The following is a 24577-nucleotide window of genomic DNA, read 5'->3' as shown; positions in this document are numbered from 1 at the left end:
TCGTTTACCTAACCCAACCCGTGCCTAGCCTAGTCAAGACCGAGCCTAGTTGAGTCAACCAAGTGAACCTAACCCTAGTCCTATCCTAAACCCGCAGCCTTTGGTCTTTAGTAGCTTCATTTCATTTAATTGTAATTCATATTGAATTTAGACTAACTCTTTTAGTTATATTGTAGAAGTGTGTGTGCGCAAGTTGTACTTGTTTCTTGTGTGTGATTTGTGTATTTCGATTATTTCAATAGTAGTTAGTTAGTATTTAACTTAGTTAGTTAGATTTGTAGCTCTTTGATTAGTTTAGTTGCATTTGCATCATTATTTAGCTTAGTGTTAGTCATAAATTGCAATTTACGGTTATTCTTTAATTCATTTAGTAATAGTGCATTCAATAGCAGCATATACACTCTCAAGTAGTCTCATTTAGATTGCATTAGGGTTATTTTGCATTCTTAGTGTTCAAAATAGAGTTATTTAGTGAATAGTGCACTCAAAGAAAAACCCGATTTTTGCCCTATCGTACTGTCGTTATTTTATGTGCAAGAATTCTGAGTTTTTAAAAATTCCTTTTTTTATTCACTTTATTGGTGTGTTAGCTGACTGCAGATCAAAATTCAGCTTGATCCGAGTTCTTGTAGTCTGATTTTTAAGTGTTTTGTAAAAACCGCTTTTTCTGGTTTTTAAATTTCGGGACTTTCGATATCCTGATTTTTTCCAATTTTGAAACGCTTATATCTAGATTTCCAGATACTTTTTTTTCATTCTTTAAAAACTTTCAGATTATTTAATCTGTTGGTTACAGAACAGAACAAATTTCGGGAAAATTGGACCTCGTTTTCTCTGTCGAACAGTGGTTTTCCGACAAGCTGTCAGAACTCTATTTTACACTAGTCAGGGGCATATTTGTAATTTCTTTAGTTTCGGCATTTTAGTATTGTTTTCAGTATTTTCTGCATCTTAGGAGCTGCATCTGCATCATACAGCATTGTTAGCCTTAGTTTAACTGATTTTAGAATTAGTTTAATATTTTATTTAATTGTTTTATTATAATTAGAATTTGTTTTATTAATTTCTTAAAAATTAGACTTAGTTGCATTTATAATTTGCATTAGTAGAATAAATTACTAACTTTTCATTTTCCTTTGTTTTAGGTTGAAAAGCATACTCATTTTTCCAGGGTTCATTGTCCAAGTGCGAGGATTGTCTAATTGGCGAAAGGACCAAAATACCCCTGCCGTGCAACTGAAGATTAGATTGCTTTTTCAATCCTTTTAGCGATTCATTGTATTGTTATTAGCTGTGTAATTGTAGATTGAAATTTATAATTAATAAATTAAATTTTGAGAAATATTCTAAGTAATTCCAGTTCCCTGAGGATTCGACCCGTACTTACCACTTTGTGGAAAGTCGGTTTTTATACTTTTGGTTGACGATTTTCCAAAGTTTTTATTGAAAATTATTGTTTTAAAAATATCATTTCAAAAGAACAACCAGAAAATATGATCAACACAAGGGTTGATCTTTGAATATAATGGTTGAAAACCTATTTTTTGGAAAAGATGATCAACACGAGGGTTGATCTTTGAAAAAGGTTGGACTAAAATATGAAAAAATTTTATGATTTTTGAAAGCCCTCACAGATAATATCATTTCTCTCATGAATGATGTCAGGATTGTCCTGTATTTTTTTGAAAAGAAAAGGAATTTAATGCTCCAATATGGCAAAAAAAATGGAATATCAAAGATATAAAGAAAATTGACATTTCATTGATAAGCAAAAGTAGATAACAAAACTGAATATTTATATGTACTTTAACCAAAAGAAGTCACAAAGACTGGGCTGACTTGTCCCTATAAAGCGACTGACAAAAAAAGGGATGAAAGCGAAACATTTTTAGCATTCTCAAGTCTCTGAGTGGTCTGGAAATGGTTCGTGTGGAACTGTAGTCTGCTCCTCTCCTTCCTCTGGTACCAAAAGTTCTTTGTCAATGTAGTCCTGCACAATATTTTTGAGGACGAAACAACATTCTGTATCATGCCCTCTCGCTCGATGAAACTTGGAGAAATGATCTTTCTATTTCCCCTTGGTGACAAAAGGATCATCTTTCCTTGGGAGTTTGATCATGCCTTTCGCAAGCAGGTATTGTAGAACTTCTTCGATTGGCTGACCTAGAGGGTTAAGCTCGCGATCATAACCCCAACCATCACGTTTTGTTTTCTTCGGCTTGCTTGATTTCCACTGAGCGCTGACCCCTGTCTGGGAGTTGGACTGGGCTTGCATGGTTAGGAGATCTGGATGCTTTTCTTCTTTGTTTTTGAAAAAGAGATTCTTATCAAGGCAGTCTTGAACTATATTCTTGAAGACAAAGCAATGCTCAGTGTCATGCCCTGTTGCCCTATGGAACCTGCAAAATTGGTCTATATATTTTCCCATGATTGTGGAATGGCTGGCGGCCTTTGGGAGCCTGACTAATCCGTTAGACAACATGTATTCGAGGGTTTTGTCGAGCGGCTCATCTAAAGAAGTGAAATCTCGATCCCTGCTCCAATCCTTACGCTTTGGTCCTTCTTGCTTCTTGCCTTTTTGTTGAGGACTGTATTGAAGAAGTCTATCATGGTTTTCACAACATTTCCCAATCTGGCTTTTATATTCTCCCAAGTTGCTGCTCTGGTTGTCTTGGCTGCCTTGGTTGCTGCCCCTGCTAGCTTTAGAGTTTTCTGCTCTGCTATTGCTGTGTTCATTCATGGAGAAGATGACAGATGCCTCTCCTTTGGTGGGAGCTTTTCCGCAATTGGCTTCAGCTTGTTCGGATAATATCTCAACCATCATCTTTTTGAATAATCGATATATAGCGGGATCAATCTCACTTTTGTTGTCCTGAACTCCCTCTCTGACATAATTTTGAGAATCCATTCTTTACTTTCTGCTTGTAAACGAGATGTTAGAACGGTGCAACCCTTGATCTTGCCTGAGTCAACTGATAATGCCAATGCTCTCTCTATAGAGCAAAATGGGGTTTTTAGAAAAGATCTTGGAAGAAATTTTAATAAAGGAAGAAATCACAATCTGACAACGAAAATATCCCATTACGAGGGATCGGGTTGTCACCAAAATTTGCGACAATCGTATTGTTTTTCTAAAAAAGGGATAAACAAGTAAAATATGAACAAAGATTAATTTTAAAAAGGACATCTCCTGACAAAAGATATTTTATTGCAAAAGCAGGTAAGGAATAAAATATATCAGGGAAGAATTTTGAAAGTAGATGGCAAAGATTTAAGATTTTGAAGAATTTGCAGGCATGATCAAAGAATTTGAAGAAATCATAAGGAAAAATACACCTGGGTTTTAGAAACAAAGAGGAAACCTTAAATAATATATACCCAGGGTTTTGAAAAATATAAGGAATATAAAATATCATACAATCATAGATGTACAAACAAGGATGCGCACACAACACTCCCTAAAGGATGAATCTAAATGCAATATTTTGAAAAGCTTGTAGAACCTTAATCCTAACTCTAAGGTTTTAGATCATCTGATTCCAATCAAGATATGCCGATATACCCAAGCCGAAGCTCGAAGTACGTGGCATAGAAATATTTCTCCGGTTAGGTAATGGCTTCCCAACATCTTTGAGCACCTACCAATATACCTCAGACTATGGCCCTTAGGTACGTGGTAGGGAGGGCACGAACCCAAATAAGTGGTCCAGTTGTGAGGCTCTCTCCCGAACTATGGTTCAGTGAGACAGCCCAGCAACGTGAAGACCCAGAAAATATAGGTAGGGAGGTTTTCAAAAACATGCTCAACATGCAATAAAATCAGATGTCTCAAATGCAAGTCCTAAAAGAGATAGATTAAAATGAAGAGAATCATACACTTACATACATTGTTTGCATTCAATCCCTAGAAATTGAGGAGAGTTGTATTTCAGACCTAAGTCTAATGTGAGCATGGAATAATCTCCTCAATATGGTCCTACCAAACCATACTTAGATCCTATATGCAATGATGTCAGCTTAGGACAGAACCTAGGCTCCTAAGGTTTGCATGGAAATGTAGCTAACATTTATAGAATAAAGACTTAGGTAATATCAAAGCAAAAAGAAAAATACATTAAATTCGACCGGACAAAGACCAGGTCCCATCTCGGTCGCCATAACTGTGATCATCGCAAAAAAATTTCCTCTCTTGGTATTTCTCTCTCTTCCACCTCTTTTCCTTTCCGACCTCTATTTCCTCCTTTTTGAAGGGAGAAAAAGACAGAAAGAAAGAGAAAAAAAGTAGAGAAAAGAAGAGAAGAGAAACTCTTTTGCGGGGTCTCACTTGACCTTAATTTTGAAAATATATAGAAAATTACTCGCCTCCTGTAAACACCCAAAATTATTCAAAATCTTTTAAATATTCCCTTTTTGCCCCTGATATCATTTTCTGAGCAATTGAGTCACTTTTAAATCTAAATTCCAGCTCATTTCTCAAGTTTTACTGAAATTAAATTCATTATATATGTCTGACATGATTTCAGATCCGGATCCATTGTCTAGATCCAAAATCTGAGTCTCGTTGTCCAACTTTTAATTAAAATTACAGAAAATACCAAAAATAGTTTTTAAATAGCTCGGATAGTGTGAACACCCCAAATTTTTCAAAAGTTCGTAAATATTCCCCTTTTGCCCTTTATCTTCATTTTCTGGGTAATTGAGTCACTTTTAAATCTAAATTCCATTTTATTTCTCAAGTTTTCTAAAATTAAATTCATTTTGTATATCTGACTCAATTTTGGATCCAGATCCAGATAAAAGATCCAAATCTGAGCTTCGTTATCCAATGTTTAAAATCAAATTCTCGAAATTTCCAATATAACTTTTTGAAAAGCTCAGACGGTTCGTCCGGTATCCGTTTGGATCCATCGAAATGTATTTCTCGATTCGAGGATTAAAAACTTGAATATTTTCTCAAAACCTGGGTCCAAAGCCATTTTCTGAAGAAATCAAACCCAAGTTTCTTAGAAAAACTCTCTTTTATAGATATCTCTCGAAAACACAAAAAAATTAGTTTTAAAATCCTTGTTTTCTTGTAAGTTTTAGGATTTTATTCCAAAATATCAAAAAAAAATGTAGAAAATGAAGAAAAGAGCAAAAATATAAAAATATAAAAAATGGAAACAAAAATCAGTTTTGAAAAACTTCTTCTTGAAAGATAAGCTTTTTTTTTTTTACTAAAAACAGTTTTTTTGCAAAAGCTTTTGGAAAACCATCGGCCTTTTGAAAATCTTTAAAACAGGAGGGTTTTACGAAAAAAAAAATTATTTTCTCTAGGGTTACGAAATCCCCCCTTCTCGGCCTTCGAGAACCATACCCTCCTCTCTGGCCCGAAACCACCTTTCGCAGAACCGCCTTCCCCATCGCCAACCTTCGATCGCCGCGACCATTGGCCTCAGCCCTCCATCACCAACGACTTAAACCCTTTCTCTCAGCCCTCTATCGTTGGTCGGACGCCCCCATCGCTGGCCGTCGATCCTCAACGAATTCTTCTCTGCTCGAAGCTTCCTCAGACTCTATATAAGCCGAGCAGCAGCAGAAAAAGGAGGAAAAAAAAAGAAAAGAAAAAAGGCGAATCAACCTTCCACGGCTCCCTCTTCCTTCTTCCTTTCCGCTGTCTCCTTCCACTTCGGCATAGTTGACTGAAAGGAACAGGGGTTGCAGCGACAACTCGAAGCCCAGCCAATCCTGAACCTTCGATCGTGGTAAACCCCCCTCCTCTCTCCGATTTTTTCTTTTTTCTGAATTTTTCCTCGTTTCTTCTGTGTTTAACCCTTATTAACGCACCATGGAGGATATTTGGTTGCCTATAGCAATCCAAATATCTCCTTGTGCTATAACAAAGGAATGTCATGTTCCTACACCTTCTCCTCTTCATTAATTCTTCCTTGAATCCCTTTAGTTTTGCTATCACGTTCGTGCTATGCTCAAAACCATGTCGTAATAGCCTTTAGCTCATGTTATTTATTATGAACCTGTGTTTTTCCTTTATGGTGCTGCATTTTGTCATATATATTTTTTTAATCGTTTGATTTCCTGTTTCAAGATTTTTGGATTCCTGTTTCCTTCTCCCTATATCGCAGTTTGCGCATGATATTTCAAGGCATTTCATCTGTATTTTGCGGTTTCTGTAAAATTCCCAATCCCCTGCATCTTTGTAATCTATGCATGAGTAGTAGCTAACAAATGATCTTAAAGCTCCCATCGAACTTGGTTTAGCATCAACCTTAAATATTCAAGGTTTAGTGTAGACATCACTCATGACAGGGTGTATGGCGATGTTGGATCATTTTATTATGGAAGCATCGAGATGAATCTTATGGTGAGAATCAGCTCAGGAAAATAACTGGAGTCTTGAAATCAGGTTGTTCTGAAGGATAAAACCTGTATGTTAGACATATTCTAACCATCAAAATAAATTGAAGGAATCAATCTGTGAAGTTCGACTCATCTATGCAACCTTTCTGTTACACTGAGGCATTTGCAGAATATTATCTGGACCCTTGATCAACCATCGTGTGGTATGTAACAATCACATACCTGTAGCCGATTGCGCCATAGGTCTATGGTCATTTTTTTTTAGCCAGCTTGTTCCTGTAGCTCGTTGACTCTCAACATGATAAAGTATTGATGTCTTCCAGTACAGTTTTAGCTAATCTTTTGTCAAGAATCGTTTGGGATGAAATTCAGAATCAATGATTCGAATTCTGAGGGTTGCAATGCTGGCATACAGGTATGCATCATTTATTATTATTATTATTATTTCATTTTTTTTCTTTCTTTCTTATTGGCATCGTATATAGTTAGATCACCCTTTTTATTTGATCATCATTTTCCATGCCATTGCTTAGGATTACCAGTTCTATTGATCATCCTTGGTACTCCTCTAACCTGTATCTTGGAGTTTACCCACTGACTTTCACACCATCCCTTGCCCACCTGTGGCATTCATATAGTATTAAGTCACCATCCATATCAGTTATTTTCTACTTTTTTTTTATATTCAGCATAAATGTATTTCTCGTCTCTGTGGTGTATCTGGTTCATGAGTCCTCATTTGTACGTTGGACTCAATATTCCATTTATGTCATGTTCAAGGACCAAGACCATATTCCTTGATGGTTTCAGCTTTAGTAGGATTCGTTAATTTCATTTCACCCCAAAATCTAAGGGGCCGATCTAAGTGTTGACCAGGATCCTATAGACCCGTTGTTAAAGTTATATAAATCCTGTTGCTAAGGTTCTACAGATTCCACCTGAAAATTTATGTGTCTAGGGAACATAATAACATATCTGTTTTTTTTTTTCCTTTCTTTTTTTTTATTTTTTATTTTTTTATTATTTCTCTGTTGTTTTAGCAATAATTTTGATGACCTCTGTACAGAAAAATTCCAAAGATCCCCATCACATCTTATGAGGTTTTAGATGTCATCTGAAGCGCTGAAGTACCAGTTTGTAATGAAAAGTCCAAGTTTCATCTTCTTTTTGTTGGACTGTCTCATTTCCTTCCAGCAAAGTGTCACCATTTGTTTTGTTTCTGTGCAACACTTAGAATCGCCACCTTGGAGGCCAATCTTGGCCAATCCATGTGAGTATAAGAGCCAAGATGTTGGTCCTTGGTAACCTGAACCTGCAGGTAAGAGAGAATGAGAACTCATCATCAGAGATCATGAGAAATTGGTGCAATTAATCGATTTTTTTGGTAAGGCCACAGAATATGATGATACTTTGGCAGGTATACAGTCTTGATTTCAAGTCAAATCCACACCTGAATATGTCAACATCTGTTCATGAGGTTCTGAATTACTTCCCATACACTCCTTTACTAGTATGAGGTGAGTCCCCTTTCCAAATAATGTCATTAAATATTCAATAGTCCAGAAGAATTGGCTTCGCAAAACCAAGTGCAGAAGCAATGTATATGTTGTATGCCCTTTTTCTTTTGGTGTGTTATGCCTGTAGGAATGCTTAATCTCCATTCGCTGAATATAGATCTCGTTGCAAATCATCCCAATTGCATGAATTGTGTATTATAGTCCAATGCATTACGGATATAATGGCTACTTACATGATATTAATTTAGGATCGCCATGGTTACATCTTGTTTTGTCCCATCTTGATATGTAGTATATTATCAAGTAGTGTACATTCCTTGGGGTATGTTATTTAGATGATTTGGATCTAGTTAAAATTTCAATTGTTATTTTCTTTGTTTTGCATTTTTTTCTCTTTTTCATGATTTACCATCTCTAAAAAAAAAAAAAATTCTTTATGTAGCACTCACATTTTCTGTTCTGTTTTACATCCAGCATACCACTACATCTGTGTCATTTCCATTGCTACAACTACTGTTGTACTCTTCCACCATTAACTGTACCTTCACACATAGCATTCATATACTCAACATCGCATGTCATTCCCTTGCACTAGCCTCCTTTAATACCACTGTCCAATGACGCATTCATATTCCATATAATGACATCCCAAACCAGTCACAATGTCAATAAAATTTCAATGTGAGTAGACAAGCCATAGGTGCAGAGGCAGCTGAATTTGCTTATCTAAGTCAGTTTGATTCAAACCAATAGGAAAAATCTGGTTCTAATTTTAGACAGAGTGAGGACTCTGAGAGGGACTTTCAAATGGATCACTGATGAAAATTGCTGGGATAATAGTGGTATGAATGACCAGCTTCTTCTTTCGAATGCAAGCTTTTCCTACACAGGAAATTCAAGTCAACTTATTCATACCCTGTAAAACTGCACTAGTTATTTAAGTTGTTGGTCAATAGGGCGCGCCACCACAGAGTGACCTCTCAATGATATTGTATAATGTGTGTCAGCTAAAGGAAAGTATGTCAAGGGGCCCACTTCAGTCTGTAAGTCCTACAATAATATGGGGTTTTTCAGGAAGTGAATGATCGATATACAAATAAAAATGGTGCTCCTGAACTTTTGCCTAAAGTTCCATTGACATAGCAGTCATACCTAGCATATTTCTCTCTGTGGTGGTTCTCACAGCAGCACACACAATCAATGGTTACAATCTCACACCACTGCTTGCTGTCCAGCACTAGCAAGTGTCCTACCATCATAGTATTTCAGTCTACACATTTTTTTTCTCTAGCACACCATTCCACCTATATATATATATATATATATATATATATATATATATATATATATATATGTATGTATATCATTTTCTGTCTTTCTTTCTTCTTTTCTCTTTCTCTTTGCATATTGATCAAGTGTTTTGCAGGAAATAGGTGGGAAAATATCATTACTTGGGATTTGTATTTTCAATTTCAAATGTATTGTAATAGTTAGATCTTAATGAAAATTTACACTTTCTGCCTTAGATAGAATGAATGAGCATTATAAATATCATGAATCACTTGTTCTCATATTTTTCTCCATTTGTTTTTCCAAAAATTCACGTATGGGAATACGAATGGCACGTGCACCATTTCATAAGAGGTAATTAATCCTAAGTTGATGATTTACATCAATGGCCATAGTCAGGATGTAAACAAAACTTAGGATTTTTATATTTTATAAAATAATATTGGATTCACACTGGATCCTTTTCAAAAAATCATCATATTGTCAAATATTTCTTTCTTTTATTACAGTTTAACTTCAAATTGGCTCAAAATATATACCAATGGCCATAGTCAGGGTATATTGAGAGTTAATTTCATTTTAAACTCCATAAAAGCACAAAAATATGTTTTATTCTTCATCTGAATTTAAATATAGATTATTATATAATACATTCAATGACCATAGTCAAGGATGTATTATATTTTCAATCTTATTTCAATTCATGTAAAGAATGAAATACGATTTTTCAAATCCAATTTCAAAAGTTTAAATTCATTCATCATTTAGGATAGAACTGCATCATATTTTCAAAATTCCTTTTTCAAAATTTCAAGTGATATAAATATCTTCTTCAATCAATCTTCAATTCTTGTAAAATCCAAATTCATCCTTTCATTTTTCAAATTCTATTTCATTTTCAATCTCAAAGTTCAATTTAAACTTTGAGATTTCAAATTCATTCTATATTCAAAATTCTATTTCCAAAATCAAGTCCAATTTCAAAGTTCAATCTAAACTTTGAGATTTATGATCCATCATCGGATTCAAAACTTGAATTCGAAGTCCAATTTGGCTTTGAAATTCATTTGTATATCCCAAAGTTCAAAGTTCAATTTAAAGTCACCTGTTTCAAAATCAAGTTTAATGTTATCATCTTCAAAAATTCAAAACCAAAGTTTGAGATTGATTCTGAATCTCAAAAACTTGTTCCTTCTTAAAATCCAAAATTCAGTCTGGGTTTTAAAAACTCAGATCCATCTTCTTTGGACTTTCAAAGTCCAAATCCAAAAGGTTAGGACCCAACTTCACCTTGGATCTTAGATCTCAGATCCAAACCCATTTTAGGATCCAGTTTCACCTTTAGATCCAGAACCAAATTCCACTTTGGATCTCAGATTTCAGATCCTAAACCCGTTTTAAGATCCAAGACCCATCTTAGGATCCAGAACTTAATTCCACTTTGGATCACAGACTTCAGATCCAAATCCATTTTAGGATCCAGAATCCAATTTCACTTTGGATCTCAGACTTCAGATCCAAATCCATTTTAGGATCCAGAACTCAATTTTACATTGGATCTCAGATTTCAGATCTGAAACCCATTTTAAGATCCAATTCCATTCCCAATTCTAGATTTCAAATCCAATTCCATTTTCAGATCTCATCTGAACTTCCTAAATCCATTTCTATTTTTAAATACCATTTGGATTTCTCAAATCCATCCTGGTTTCAAAACATTGAATCTAGAATTCATATATCACTTCAAATTTCATCTCCTTCTATTAAAACTAGGTTCAAAATTTAAATTCAAAGTCAATTTTTGACTTTGAAAATTCATTTCTTTTCCTTTTACCTCATCTTTAAATCATTCTTTATTTAAAAAAATTCAAAGATTTATTCTTCCAAATTCTGATTATTTCAGAAGACTTAGAATTTCTCTGATCTATCTCAATTTCTAAGTATCATTCAGAAAACCATTTCTTCACTCCATTATCAAGTTCATCTCAGAATACTTGGAAATTTTCAGAACATCTTTCAAAAAGAGCATACATCCTTGCATTGCACAAGCATGATTCTTTGTGCATTTAGATCTTTAGGATAAAATCTTAGATGATATTTAGGCAAAGCAAAAGGCATAAATTCGATCCTTGGTTCGATTACCCCTGGTAAAGGGGTCAGGAACGGTTGAACCTCGTACCGACGAGCGAATCCCGTCTCTCCATTTTCCCGCAATATATTTCAAAACGGAGGCGAGTTAAATTTCTAAATATTTTCAAATCAAGGTCAAGTGAGACCCCGCAAAAGAATTCCTCTTCTCTCTTCTTTCTTTTCTTTTCCCTTCTCTCTTCTTTTTCTGTCTTTTATTTTCCTCCCTTCAAAAAGGAGGAAAAGAGAAGTTAGAAAGGAAAAGAGAAGGAAGAGAGAGAAACCACAAGAGAGAAAAAAATTTGCGATGATCACAAACAGTCCATCCGGCATCCATTTGGATCCATCGCATTGTATTTCTCGATTCGAGTTTTAAAACTCGAACATTTTCTCAAACTTGGGTCCAAACCCGTTCTTCCGAAGAAATTTCCCCAAAATAACCCTGACTTTTCAGAAAAACTCTTCTTTTGTAAATATTTTGAAATTTTGCAAAGATAGTTTAAATTCCTTAGTTTTTTGAGTTTTTGTCTTCAAAAATACAAAAAAAAAAATAATAATAGAAAATGTCAAGAAAAAAACACAAAAAAATAAGAAAATAGAATAACACAAAAATAATCTTTTTGAAAAATACCTTTTAAAAATCGAGTTTTATGAAGAAGCACTTTTTAGCAAAATTTTATTAAAAACTTCCTCTTTACAAAAATCTTGAAAAACAAAAGGGGGGGATGTCGCAAAACTCCTTTTTAGGGTTTTGAAAGAGGGTTACAGTCTCTCTCTCTCCTCTCTCTCTCAGACACTCTCGAAACCCTATCTCGCCCAAACCCTCTCTCGCCCAAACTCCAGAACCTTCCCCTCCTGCCCAACGACCTCCACCTTCTCTCCATTCTCAACCCCTCATCACCAACAACTCCTCCATCTCCCCTTCATCCCCCAACCAAATCCTCCTTCTCTCCCTTTAACAGAAGTCCGTAGGGGACTTCAACCCCATCCGTTCTCACCCCTTCTGGTCCTTCTTTCCTCACGATCCGTGTTCACCTCTACATTTCCCTTTTTCTTCACATATCCTCCCTTTTTTTCTTCTGAGTTCTTCCCCTCTTCTACTGGTTTTCCCCAATTAACAAGAAGGATCAACTTCCCTCCTCTACGAAGCTACAGGAAATCGATCGACCTCCCTCCTCCTGAAATTCATCTGCAATCGTAAGTAAATACTCCTCTCCCTTTCATATTGATCTTCCTAATTTTTTTTTTTATCTTCATCTCCTCTTAAAGCATGTTTGATAGCATCAAATTGCCTATGGCAATGTCGATCTACTCCTATGCAACATTAACGAAGTCATAGAACTCCAACATTTTCTGTTATTTCCTTTCATTATTATTATTATATTTTTTTTTTTTTGCATTCTCAATTCCTCTTTGTTCCCTGTGATTATCGAATTTCTATTTGTATCTGCTTAAACAATTGATCTGGATGATCAAAGAAGCTTTGATTTCATGTCTTAACCTTTAAGTTTCGATTTGATTATTAGACTCCTTCTTTTATGCTTTCGATTATCATCCTGTATCTCGTTAGCCCTTTAATTTTTTTTGTGTTGTTTATTTAGCATATTCAACTTACATTTCAGGCTCCGATTCATGCTCGATGCTCGATTTTGATAGCATTCTATAGGCATATCCTGTCCCTGCATTTTCGTTCTGATGATGATTCTGTATACTAACCATAAGTATCTGAGCCTTGTGTTACATTTTCTGTGCTTCATCAACCCAATTGTTCTCGATTCCAGTATTTATGGAGTCAACTGCCTTTGGTAGGACGTGCTGAAGGCCAGATTCACTATAAACTAGTCTTAAGCTTGATCTCATAAGGAAATAGTGACTCACTGTGCAGTTTTTCATGTTAGCTCACCTTTGTGTCCATCCCCGATGCATCTTAAAGGCACGGATAACTTCAATCAGATGTTCTCAACTTCAGTAAGGAGAGAAGGAACCAAATGACCAAGGATGTGGACGTCAATCCCAAATTCCCAACTGGACCTGTGAAAACTTACAGGTGCTCTCGAGCAAGAGAGCAAAGCTCAATGAATTACTTTCATTAAATCCTCATTAGATTTCCATAGTTTCAATTTTCGCTTTATCCCATTATATTTTCTGCTATGTTACTTGTCTCCATCAACGGATGAGATCCCCATCATAAAACGCCGGCTACTGTAAGTATCTCCTTCCCCTGTCATTTTTGTTTTTTTTGCTTTGATTTCCCTGCTTATCGATTATCAATGGCATCCTTGTCACTTAGAATTGCTTGTTATAATCCATGACTGTGCAGTATTATTGAAATATAAATCATTTTATTTCTGTTTCATTAAATTCTCATAGCAATAGGTGTTGTTTCTCATTTACTGTTTCATTTCATCTTAGTTTTCTGTGGTTTCTCCATCAAAATCTAATGAGATTATAGTGTTGTTTTTTTACACTGTTAAATTCATCTGCGTCCATGTCAGTCACCTCCTGGTGGATGTTAAAATTTCTCCCATATACAACCGAGAGAAAGAAATGACGTGATTGATGCTGAGATGGGTCTCTCTAGCTGCAAGTAACATGGCGGTGACTCATCCTTTTGAAAAACATACTAGAGGCACAGGTAAGGATCAACTTTTGTAAAGAAGGTCTCAGCCCTCGAATGCTTAAGATAGAGTTTTTTTTTAGTTTGGGAATTGAATCTATCTAAATTAGAAATAGATCCAGAATTTTTTTCAGAAACCACGTATCTATTTGGTTTGATCTGTTTAAGCTTGCAGTGAAAGTGTCCCAGGATTGGCCAAATTAAATGAAGGATTAAGTAATGACATGGCCCTTATGATGTACATGCTCCAGATTGCGTAGATCTCATGTATTTTCAAGGATTTCAAGGGTTTGATTCTTTTTTGGCTCACTCATCTTAATACATTTGTATATGTGTAACATTTTCATCACATACACATAACTTCCCTGATATTTGTTGTAATACAGCATTTACATCCACTGTACCCTCTGTATGCCCACTTACAGCCAGATCTTCAGCTACATCCCACTCATTCAACCACTTGCATTTTATATACACCTTATCACTTCAATATATGTTGTCCACCTGTACACACCAGCACTTTTCAAATCCAGAAGAAGCTCCACATTCTTCCATTATGTCTTAACATGCTTCTTCATTTGTTGTTTGGCTTGATTCTTCTTTGTTACATGAACAGATCCATAGTATATGGAAATTGGTGAAACAATCATCAAATCACTGAATAGTTATACAAAAGTTGATGAAGGATATGAAAGTATTAAGGATATGACTTCCATACAACTTGAAGATCTTCAACATAGTTTTTTTTTTTTTCTGAAATGCAGGTCCTAACATCGTCATGTTGTATATATGCCGTTTCAGATTTTTTTTTTATGTTATATCCTTTTGCCAATGTCATATTTTTTTTTTTGAGGAATATGTCCATAATGCTGACTGTTGCCTCCTATTCACTTCCATCTGCACGAATACTGCACCTGTTCACTGCAATATGTCATCTCCATTGACAAGAAAATTAACATACACATGCCTTTTCCAAATGCAAATATTTGTATCTTCTTTTTGATGGCTCATTCTTGGTTGATCGAAATTACATATTTATAACAGAGGGTAACCCTCTTCCTGTACCAGGTATGAGTGGCTTCCTGAGATCTACTTGTCGATTGTGTTGGCTACTGTTAAGCTTGACAACCCACCTGCTGATTGCGAGGAAGTACTGCAAGGGATTCAGAATATGAGAACTTTTGAAGATGCTCCTGTAGACTTGGTGGGATGTGAGAAAGCTGGTAGTTTTCTGCCAAAAAAAAAGAAAGGAGATTCACTGTTCTCATATCAGCTCTTTTGTCAAGTCAAACCAAAGATGTTGTTACTGATGGAGCTATTCAACGACTTCATCAGAATGGTCTATTGAGTGATGATGCAATTACAATTGCAGATGAATCAATTCTTAGAAGCTTGATCTATCCAGTACAAGTGGCTTCCTGAGATCTACTTGCCGATTGTGTTGGCTGCTGTTAAGGTGCCTCGTCCTCATATGTTTTTCATTTATTATTTGATAATCAATTCTATGTGATGCATAAACTCCCTCCACTAATTTAAGCAATTTTTTTAGCAAATATTTGATCTCTTACCAGAAAATAAGAAAAACTAATGTCCAGGTTTCTTAGATAATTTCTGTTTGAGAGGTGAACTATCAACTTGTTGATCAGTTTGAACATATGGTTCTCAGCTTAGCGTAGTGTTTTCTAATTTTCATGTGATTGATTAGCTATTTACCTATCAATATAAAGTTGCTAAAATCCATGGGCTTGGGGTCTTCCTTGTTTCATGAATGTTTGTTACCTTGACAGCATCAAATATTTGTTTTTTGTCATTCTTTAAAGTTATCTTCTAGTGAAATTAGTGAGTTTGAGCATGGCTTTATGAGAGGTTGTGGCTGGGCTCAAGTTTAAAACATGCCAAACTCAGTCTTGAGCTCAAATACATATTGAGCCTAAACTAGCCAAACTTCAACAACATAAACTCTGCTCATATGGTTTGTTTACCACATGCCACCTATGGCCTATGGCCATGCAAATGTGATATTAAAATTAATCTTCCTCTAGCAGTGATTAGCTTTTTCTCATAGGGTGGAAACGAGGCAATTAGATGGAATTGACCTTCTCAGATAAATCCCTAAACTAGATTGTTGTTTTGATGTGCACTCAGAATATTACGTGCAGGTGTCTCTATCAGTAGGTAAGAACTAGATATAATTGTCTCGAAACCTTGTACTTGATCACAATGTCCTTGAACTACTACTGGAAATTTATGGCAGTACCTTATTATTGAAGTTTATGATATGCAATACCAAAATATATCATATGTAAACAACCCATGTCAAGGTATATCATCTTGGAGATGTTACTTTAAGGATAATACAGGTAACTATGAGCTTAAATGGGTCCTTGGTATGGCCAAAAACTCTTCCTTAGGTAGGATTTCCAATACCAATGAATATTTTCCTATTAGTTCAGTGTATTACACTTACATTGTCACATCCATTTTTTATAAAAAGTTAGGATGGTACTCTTGTACTGTAAATAGGTATATTCGCATTTAACTCTTATATATATATATATGTGCTAGTTCTTCAATATGACATTTTTCTTGAATTGCTCGTGCTAACTCTGTTTCGCAGGAATATATAAGAAATTTAGATCTTCCTTTCTTAAGTTAGATATTTCTCATTTTTGTTTTTATCCATTTCCATAATGTAATTGATGTCTTCCTTTAAATCGTTGTAATTTTGAAAAGATTTTATATGTAAAACATGTGAAAACCATACATCAAATAAAAAAAACCGGTTCTCACTAGTGGATGAGACCGGGTCGAACTTAGGGAACGGGAATATTTCGTATTCAAGTAAACAAATCTAAACTATTTTTTATTGTCGTATTATGAAATGTAAAATGTATGAGAAAAGTAGAAACAACTAACTATTACAACAAATGAATACCCTTCGCAGAGGGCGTAAAAAGCGATATTTATAAACCCAAATAAATGCATAAATTCTAAAATAAAAAACAAATCTTCTATCTTCATGTACTTCGTGTCACAAATGCGCTTTAGCTCCACTCTTGTGCAATCCTGCACAAGTCAAAAGAAACACGAGCAATACTCGAGAAAACAACAAAAACTAACTAAGCAAATTATACTAACTAAATGTTAATACTGAAATGACAATTCATTAACAAATTTTAAGACTAATTGTAATATCAAAAACTAACTAATCAACATTTTCTTAACTAAGTAATACTAACTGCTAATTAACTGAGTAATCTAATTACAAAAACCACTAACAGCTAACTTAATCACTATTATTCAATCAAAACACTTAGTAAAAATCAGTGAGACACTTAGTAAAACACACATAAATCTCAGTGAATTTTATTAACCGCAACACTCTATGGAAATCCAACTAACAATCAAAGATCAACATACTTCCAACAGTGAAGTTTAATATAAAAATGTAGTGAATTTCAGCTAAAACATTTCAGTAAAAATCATTAATCAATTTTATTGAAAATTAACACACTATTGCCGGAGATTAAAGAGTAAATCGTGTCCAGACGATTGAATTTCAGTAAACAGTACACAATGAACAGTGAAGTTCAATAAAGACACACGGTCACCGGAAATGGTAAAGTTCGCCTGAAAAAAAATAGTAACAGTTATAACCTGATTGCTCTGATGATTATCTCAGATTAGTTACCCAAATCAATGATCATAAAATTAGGAAATCAATAAATCCTTGTGGAATTACATCCTAACTCAGATTTGAATGTAACTCAGATCTTGATTTTGCATTTCAACAACAAGATTTATATGCAACCGTGTAACAACAAGATCAATGGCTTATGTGGTGACCTGCCGGAAATTACAAGGATTCTAATGGATTCAACCTCAAATTTCAGTTATCACGAATCTCAGATTTCATGACAGTGCTTCACAACATTATCTATTAGTTTTCACTCTCTTACGATAGTAGTGACAAAGCATTCCTTGTTTGAACTCCATTCTTCAGTTCACTTACCGGAATATCACTGATTTCTGAGATTAAAATTCACCGTACTCTGCCTGAGCATCAAAATTTGTTCACCTAGCTCCGAAACAGTAAAATCATGGCTGAGATCGCTGGATTTCAGTAGATGTTTCACTGTTATCAGATACACATCGCCATCCCTCTGTCAAATGCCAATCGTGATAGGATTTCACGACCAGGAACAGGAAATTCCGGCAGGCTCTCTACGGCAGGTCCATAGTTCACATCGTCATCCCTCTGTGGATTTCACGATCTGGAACAGGAAATTCCGGCAGGCTCTCTACAGCAGGTCCATAGCTCACATCGGTACCAGAAATCTCTTTCAAGAAGCTATGAGAAAAAAAATTGATCGTCGGAAAAAAAAAGAAATCGATCAAGATGATCGATTGAACTTTTGTAGAAATTTGTTAATTGCTCCAGATCCAGACGATCTGGATGCTCCGGTGACAATTTCAGATCACTGTAAACTGAAATTTCAAATCATATATCGACAACTTTGAATCCAATTAAAACAACATTCAAATCATATATCCAACAATATTTGATTTTTTTTCTTGGTTTTTTTTTTTTATTTATATGCAAAAACGATTCACTAAAAATGCATATAACTACAAACTAAAATCTATTCTAAAGATTTCTGAAACAAAAACAGTAAATCATATTAACTTTTTTTTAATATGAGTTATGAATTCTTAACAGAAAATAAAATGAAAATTCAGAAAGAAGAAGAAGAAGACTTACCAAACCAGAGGGATTAGAAGAGAGGTGGACTCCTCCCGTATGCCATTTCCATAGCTGGATGCCTCCACCGGATTGAGGAAGAAGAGAGATCAAGGGAGAAGGAGAAGGAAGGGTAAGAAAAGGTGGAGGGGAAGGGTTAGAAGAGAGGGAAAAGGCATAAGAGAGAAGACAATTTGAAATTCCCCGTACGTATCATATTTATAATTTTGAAGTTTAGTCCATAAGTCCATCTTCTTTTTACAATTGCATTTCAACTCTCTTCAAAAATTTATTTGCAAAACAACTCAAAATGACTATGTTTTAGAAATTGTAAAACTAAGTCTATTTTAAATCTAATTTTTTTATGATTTTCAAAAACTAAACTACTACAGTTATGTCAAACACTAAAATATGCATTAAAATGTAAAATAACACTATTTTTCATGCATTTTCTATTCTTATATTATTTTAGCACATTTACTCGAAACTAACATAAAATTGGGTTTTTAAATCATTTTCTCATGAAATCATGCATATTTTTATATGAAATATCCCTAAAATATATGCATGATTAGTAATAGTTAGATCATTAATAAGAATACTATATTTCCAGCTTCTAGATTAGAATGTATGAGCATGTAAAATATCATAAATTGCTTGTTTCATATCATTTTCATCCTTATTTCTCAAAAATACACAAATGGGAACACGAATGGCACGTGCACCATTTTATAAAAGGTGATTAAATCTTAAGTTGATGATTTACATCAATGGCCATAGTCAGGATATGAACAAAACTTAGGATTTTCATCTTTTAAAAAATAACACTGGATCTACACTGGATTCTTTTAAAAAATCATCATATTTTTCTAAATATTTTCCTCTTTTATCAAAGTTTAGTTTAAAATTAACTCAAAATATATATCAATGGCCATAGTCAGGGTATATTGAGAGTTAATTTCATTTTAAACTCTATAAAAGCACCAAAATATATTTTATTCTTTACTTGAATTGAAATATGATTATTATATAATACATTCAATGACCATACTCAGGGATGTATTATATCTTCAATCTTATTTTAATTCATTTAAAAAATGGAATAGCTTTTCAAAATCTAATTTCAAAACTATTTAAATTCAATCATCATTTAGGATAAAATTGCATCATATTTTCAAAATTCTCTTTTGAAAATTTCAAGTGATTCTTTTCTTCATTTCTCAGATCAAGTCTTATTTATGGATTCAAATTCAATTTTATCTCATTTTTAAAGATTCAAATTCTATTTCAAAGTCCAATTTGACTTTGAAATTTCAGAATCATTTTTGTATTCAAAATTCCAATTCAATTCAAAATTCAAATTCAAAGTTCAATTTAACTTTGAAGTTTCTGATTCATCTTCAAATACAAAACCAAGTTTATCCTCCTACTTCAAATTCAAAAATCAAAGTTTGAAATTAACCCTGAGCTTGACCTTTCTTAAATTTTAAATTCAATCTGGGTTTCCAAAACCCAGATCCATATTCAAAAGTCCTATTTGGACTTTCAAAATCCAAATCCAAAGTTAGATCTTAAACCCAACTTGGATCCAGATTTCCAAGTACAATCTTCACTTTTTGGATCTCAGGCTTCAGATCCACAATCCATTTAGGATCCAGAATCCAGATCCATTTCAGAACTCAGATTTCCGATCCAAAATCTCCTTTAGGATCCAGAATCCAATTCCACTTTGGATCTCAGACTTCAGATCCAAATCCGTTTTAGGATCCAGAATCCAACTTCACTTTGGATCTCAGATCCAAATTCTGTTTTAGGATCCAAAATCCAATTCCATTCCCAATTCTAGATTTCAAATCCAATTCCATTTTCAGATCTCATCCAAATCCATTTTTATTTGGATTTCTCAAATCCATCCTGATTCCAAATTTTAAAAAAGTCAATTCCATTTCAAATTTTATCTCTTCTCCTAAATCTAAGTTCAAAGTTCATCTTCTGACTTTGAGATTTCCTTCCTTTTCCCTTTCATTTCAGCTTCAAATCATTCTTTTTAAATTCAAAGACTTATTCTTTCAAACTCTGATTATTTCAAAAGACTTAGAATTTCTCTAATCTATCTCAAGTTATAAGTTAGATTGAATCATTTCTTTACTCTATTATCAAATTCATCTCAGAAACATTTGGAGATTTCCAATCAATTTTTGAAAAGAGCATACATCCTTGCATTTCCCAAGCATGATTCTTTGTGCATTTAGACTTAGGATAAATTCTTAGATAATATTTAGGCAAAGCAAAAGGCATAAATTCGATCCTTGGTTCGATTACCCCTGGAACGGTCGAACCTCGTTGATCATGCATGTATTTTAGCATTTTATAATATTAATTCATGCATGATTTGATGAATAATGGTATTAAATCTCCATATTTATCATTAGTTCTGAGAAAACACATGGAAAAAGATAAATATTGGAAAAACGCATAAATTGGCGAATTAGGCCGTTTAGGAATTAGTTAGAAATATTTTATTTAGGATATTAGACTTTTAGGAAGTTTAGTAGTTAGTGTAGGTTTTTAGAAGTTTTTTTTTTAGAAAACATTTCTTTTAAAAACCTCTTTTTGGAATTTTTGTAGAATAGTAGGAATTTTTGGCGCCGTTGCCGGGGAACGGCGTAATATTAGTATTCACTTTATTGCCTAGTGTTTGTTTGCATTGAGGTTTAGAACCACGTATGTGCATATCTCTTAGACGAGCTTACTTTTCTGCACAGCCCACCTAATAGGACCCCCTTAGAGGTGACTGTGTACGATTGGTACCGTACACATAGATTTCATATTTTTAATGCATAATCTCTGTTATGTGTAACTGCGTGGTGTTTGTTTAGTTTTTGTTGTTTTTAGTTTACTCGCTTTGTGGTTTGCGTGGTTTGGCCGCTTAGTGCGTTAGTTAGGTAGAAAACCCAAAGTTAGGACGTGTGCTACACCGGTCTACTCCAGGGTGTACGCAATGGCTGACGATCATCAATTGATCCGTCCTTTGAGGGAGTACTTCATGCCAAATACGTATACTCCCACCTCCTGCATCACAAGATCTGAGGTAGGAGCGAGCCATTTTGAGATTAAGGCCAGTGTGATTCAAATGTTACCCTCGTTTTATGGCCTTAGCAATGAAGACCCATATCGTCATCTCGACGAATTTCTTAAGATTTGCTCCACTGTGCGAATCAATAATTTTGGAAACGACGCTATGAGGTTGACTTTGTTTCCGTTCTCTCTCAAAGATAAAGCCAAGCACTGGCTAAAATCTCTTGAAACGATTCGTATTACTACTTGGGAAGGAATGCAGCGCGAATTCCTCAAAAAGTACTTCCCAATTGGTAAAACGAATCAGTTTCGTAAAGCTATAACCAGTTTTTCTCAAATTGAGGGAGAACATTTTCATGAGTCTTGGGAGAGATTGAAAGATCTTCTCCGCAAGTGTCCCCATCACAAGGTGCCTCGTTGGCAGTTGGTGCAGTATTTCTATGACGGGCTTACTGAGAAGCATCGTCAAATGGTTGATTCGTCTTGTGGGGGCACTTTTATGCTCAAGAGTGAGGACGAGGCGTGGTCTTTATTTGAGACCTTGAGTGAAAACACGATGCATCATACATTGTCTTCACGGCTCGATAGGACTACATCTCTATCTAGTGGTCCTAGGAAAATAGGGATTTCCGAAGTTGGGTCCGAGTTAGAATTGCGTACCAAGGTTGACCAGTTGACTAGGAAGTTAGATCAATTCTTAGCCAATTCTTCGAGAAATCCAGTAGAAAGAGTGTGCAAGCTATGTGCTAGCCCTGCACATTGTGTTTCAGATTGTCCGGCAGCGCCATTATATCCTGAATTTATTCAGGAGCAGGTGAATGCTGCCCAAGGTTTCGCTAGACCCATGCATGATTCATTTACACCATTATATAACCCAGGTTGGCGAAACCAGTCCATTTCCCCATCCCATCAGCCCTCCCAGACACAGTATAGACACAGTAACCCTTCACAAGGTTACTCGCATCCCATTTTTCCACAGGTTCATCCCCAGTCTAGTCTACCTTCTCTTCAGGAGCCCATTCCAAGTTCATCATTCCAGGAGAAGATGTTAGAGGCCTTTTCTGATATCAAGGCCACTCTTTGCTCTCATACGCAGTCAATAGCCAAGCTAGAGACTCGAATGGGACAGTTAGCTCAGACATTGAATAGACAAAGTCAGGAGAACTTTCATAGTCAGTCTGTTGTCACATCCAAGGGAGAGGATTCCATGTCATTTGACTTGCAACCCACTGCTTCACATCATGAGCAAGTCAAATCTGTTACATCCCTTCAGTATGGGAAGGTGTGTCACCCCACTCAGAAATCGACTCATGAACCCCATATCATTTATACTGACGAGTCAATTTCCATGACACCTCAACAGAAAGGGCCTTACCCACAGCATGCATTATCATCATATAAAGCCCCATTTTCTCAGCCTTTGGGATCACCGATTGTTTTTAGTAAGCAAGAGGTACAGATGCAGAAGGTGCTTGACCAAGTCAAGCCTGATCATATTCACCACTTGTCTGAAGTTGCATTCATTGATAGTCGGTCGGTTCTACACTCTCATTTCTTGACCAGTCTCTCAGATGAGACTAATCTCTGTACTTCACGTCGAGAGAGTTATGATCCTACAGTTAGAGGTAGACGGGATGGAAACACAGTGCGTAGTGTCACAGATGACACTCTTTTCTTCATTGAGCCCGATTGAGCGATACTTTATGTCCATTGATCTCATGGACGATGAAGGATTTTTCCAGGGATCCGTCTGGCTGGGGACGTGAAACTTAGCGCTTTATGGGAGGCAACCCATATCTTGTATATTAGAAGATTTGATTAGATTTTATAGAGTTTATTTTGTTTTTACTTTTCGTGAGTTTTTCATGTTCTTTTTGTTTCATTTATGGTTTTCATGTCATGTCATGTATACATTGCATTTATTATATTCATAGAACGTGCATTTTTAATTCATGTCAGGTTATTCTACTCTTTTCCCTCATTTATTTCCTCTCATGTACATTTACTTAGTTTCATATAAGCATGGGGGAGTGCCACTGGGACAGTGTCATTCAAGCATGGGGGAGGGTGTAGTTTGCACACCTTGATATTTCTGTTTACGTTCTTGCACATGTTTACACATTTCGCATGAAAAGTAGGTTTTTAAAGAAAGAGTTTGAACTTATATGAATGTTATTTCAAATCTGATGTTTTTAGAGGATTTTTAAGCCCCACGAATTTTTTTTTCTGACATAGATCTAAAAATTATGGTTGTTTATGTGGATTTCGAAGAAATGATGATAAATACATGTTAGAATTTATTTTGAATCGCAAATATGAATATGCACAGTTCTAGTTTTGAAAAACTAAGCAAATGAACAAAAGCGAAAAAAAAGAGCTCAAAAGAAAAAAAAGAAGAAGCATGCGTTAGGTTGTTTGGATAATTCCACAATCCTTAGTAGATGGAACTTAGATGTAAGTTGAAACTTTTAATTCCATTTTGAAAAGGAGAGTGGAAAACTTCGTGATCCTAAGTAGCTGAGAACATATACAAGTTGAAATGTTTGACTCTCACGTTATAAAGGTGAATGAAGGAAGTCACTTTTATGTCTTAGTTGATATCTTTTGGTATGTATTGAAAAAACATAGAAGATATTGACATTGCACAAGGCATAAAAGCAGACCACACGCAAGCTATAAGAGAAGAATGAATACGCAAAAAAAAAAGCGTGAAAAAAAAATGAAAAAAATCAAGAAAAGAGCTCAAAAAGAAAGAAAAGTTCAGTGCTTAGAAGTATGATTGAGAAAACCTGTGTAGAAAACATATGAGTGAGGATAAGTAAATAATAACTTTTTTTTTATTGGATTTTC

General features: G+C 34.9%; 1 non-coding gene across 1 annotated transcript; it reads right to left on the bottom strand.

Moving 5' to 3' along the window:
- Positions 1–22032: 22032 nt before the first annotated feature.
- LOC149840274 (small nucleolar RNA R71) lies at positions 22033–22138 on the bottom strand. Its single transcript, XR_016431712.1, has one exon. It is a non-coding gene; the product is annotated as a small nucleolar RNA R71 (small nucleolar RNA).
- Positions 22139–24577: the final 2439 nt, after the last annotated feature.

The sequence above is a fragment of the Nuphar pumila genome, chromosome 4 (assembly GCF_984573655.1).
Source record: "Nuphar pumila chromosome 4, dmNupPumi1.hap1.1, whole genome shotgun sequence".
Classification (NCBI taxonomy): Eukaryota; Viridiplantae; Streptophyta; class Magnoliopsida; order Nymphaeales; family Nymphaeaceae; genus Nuphar; species Nuphar pumila.
This window is presented reverse-complemented; position numbering and strand designations above follow the sequence as displayed.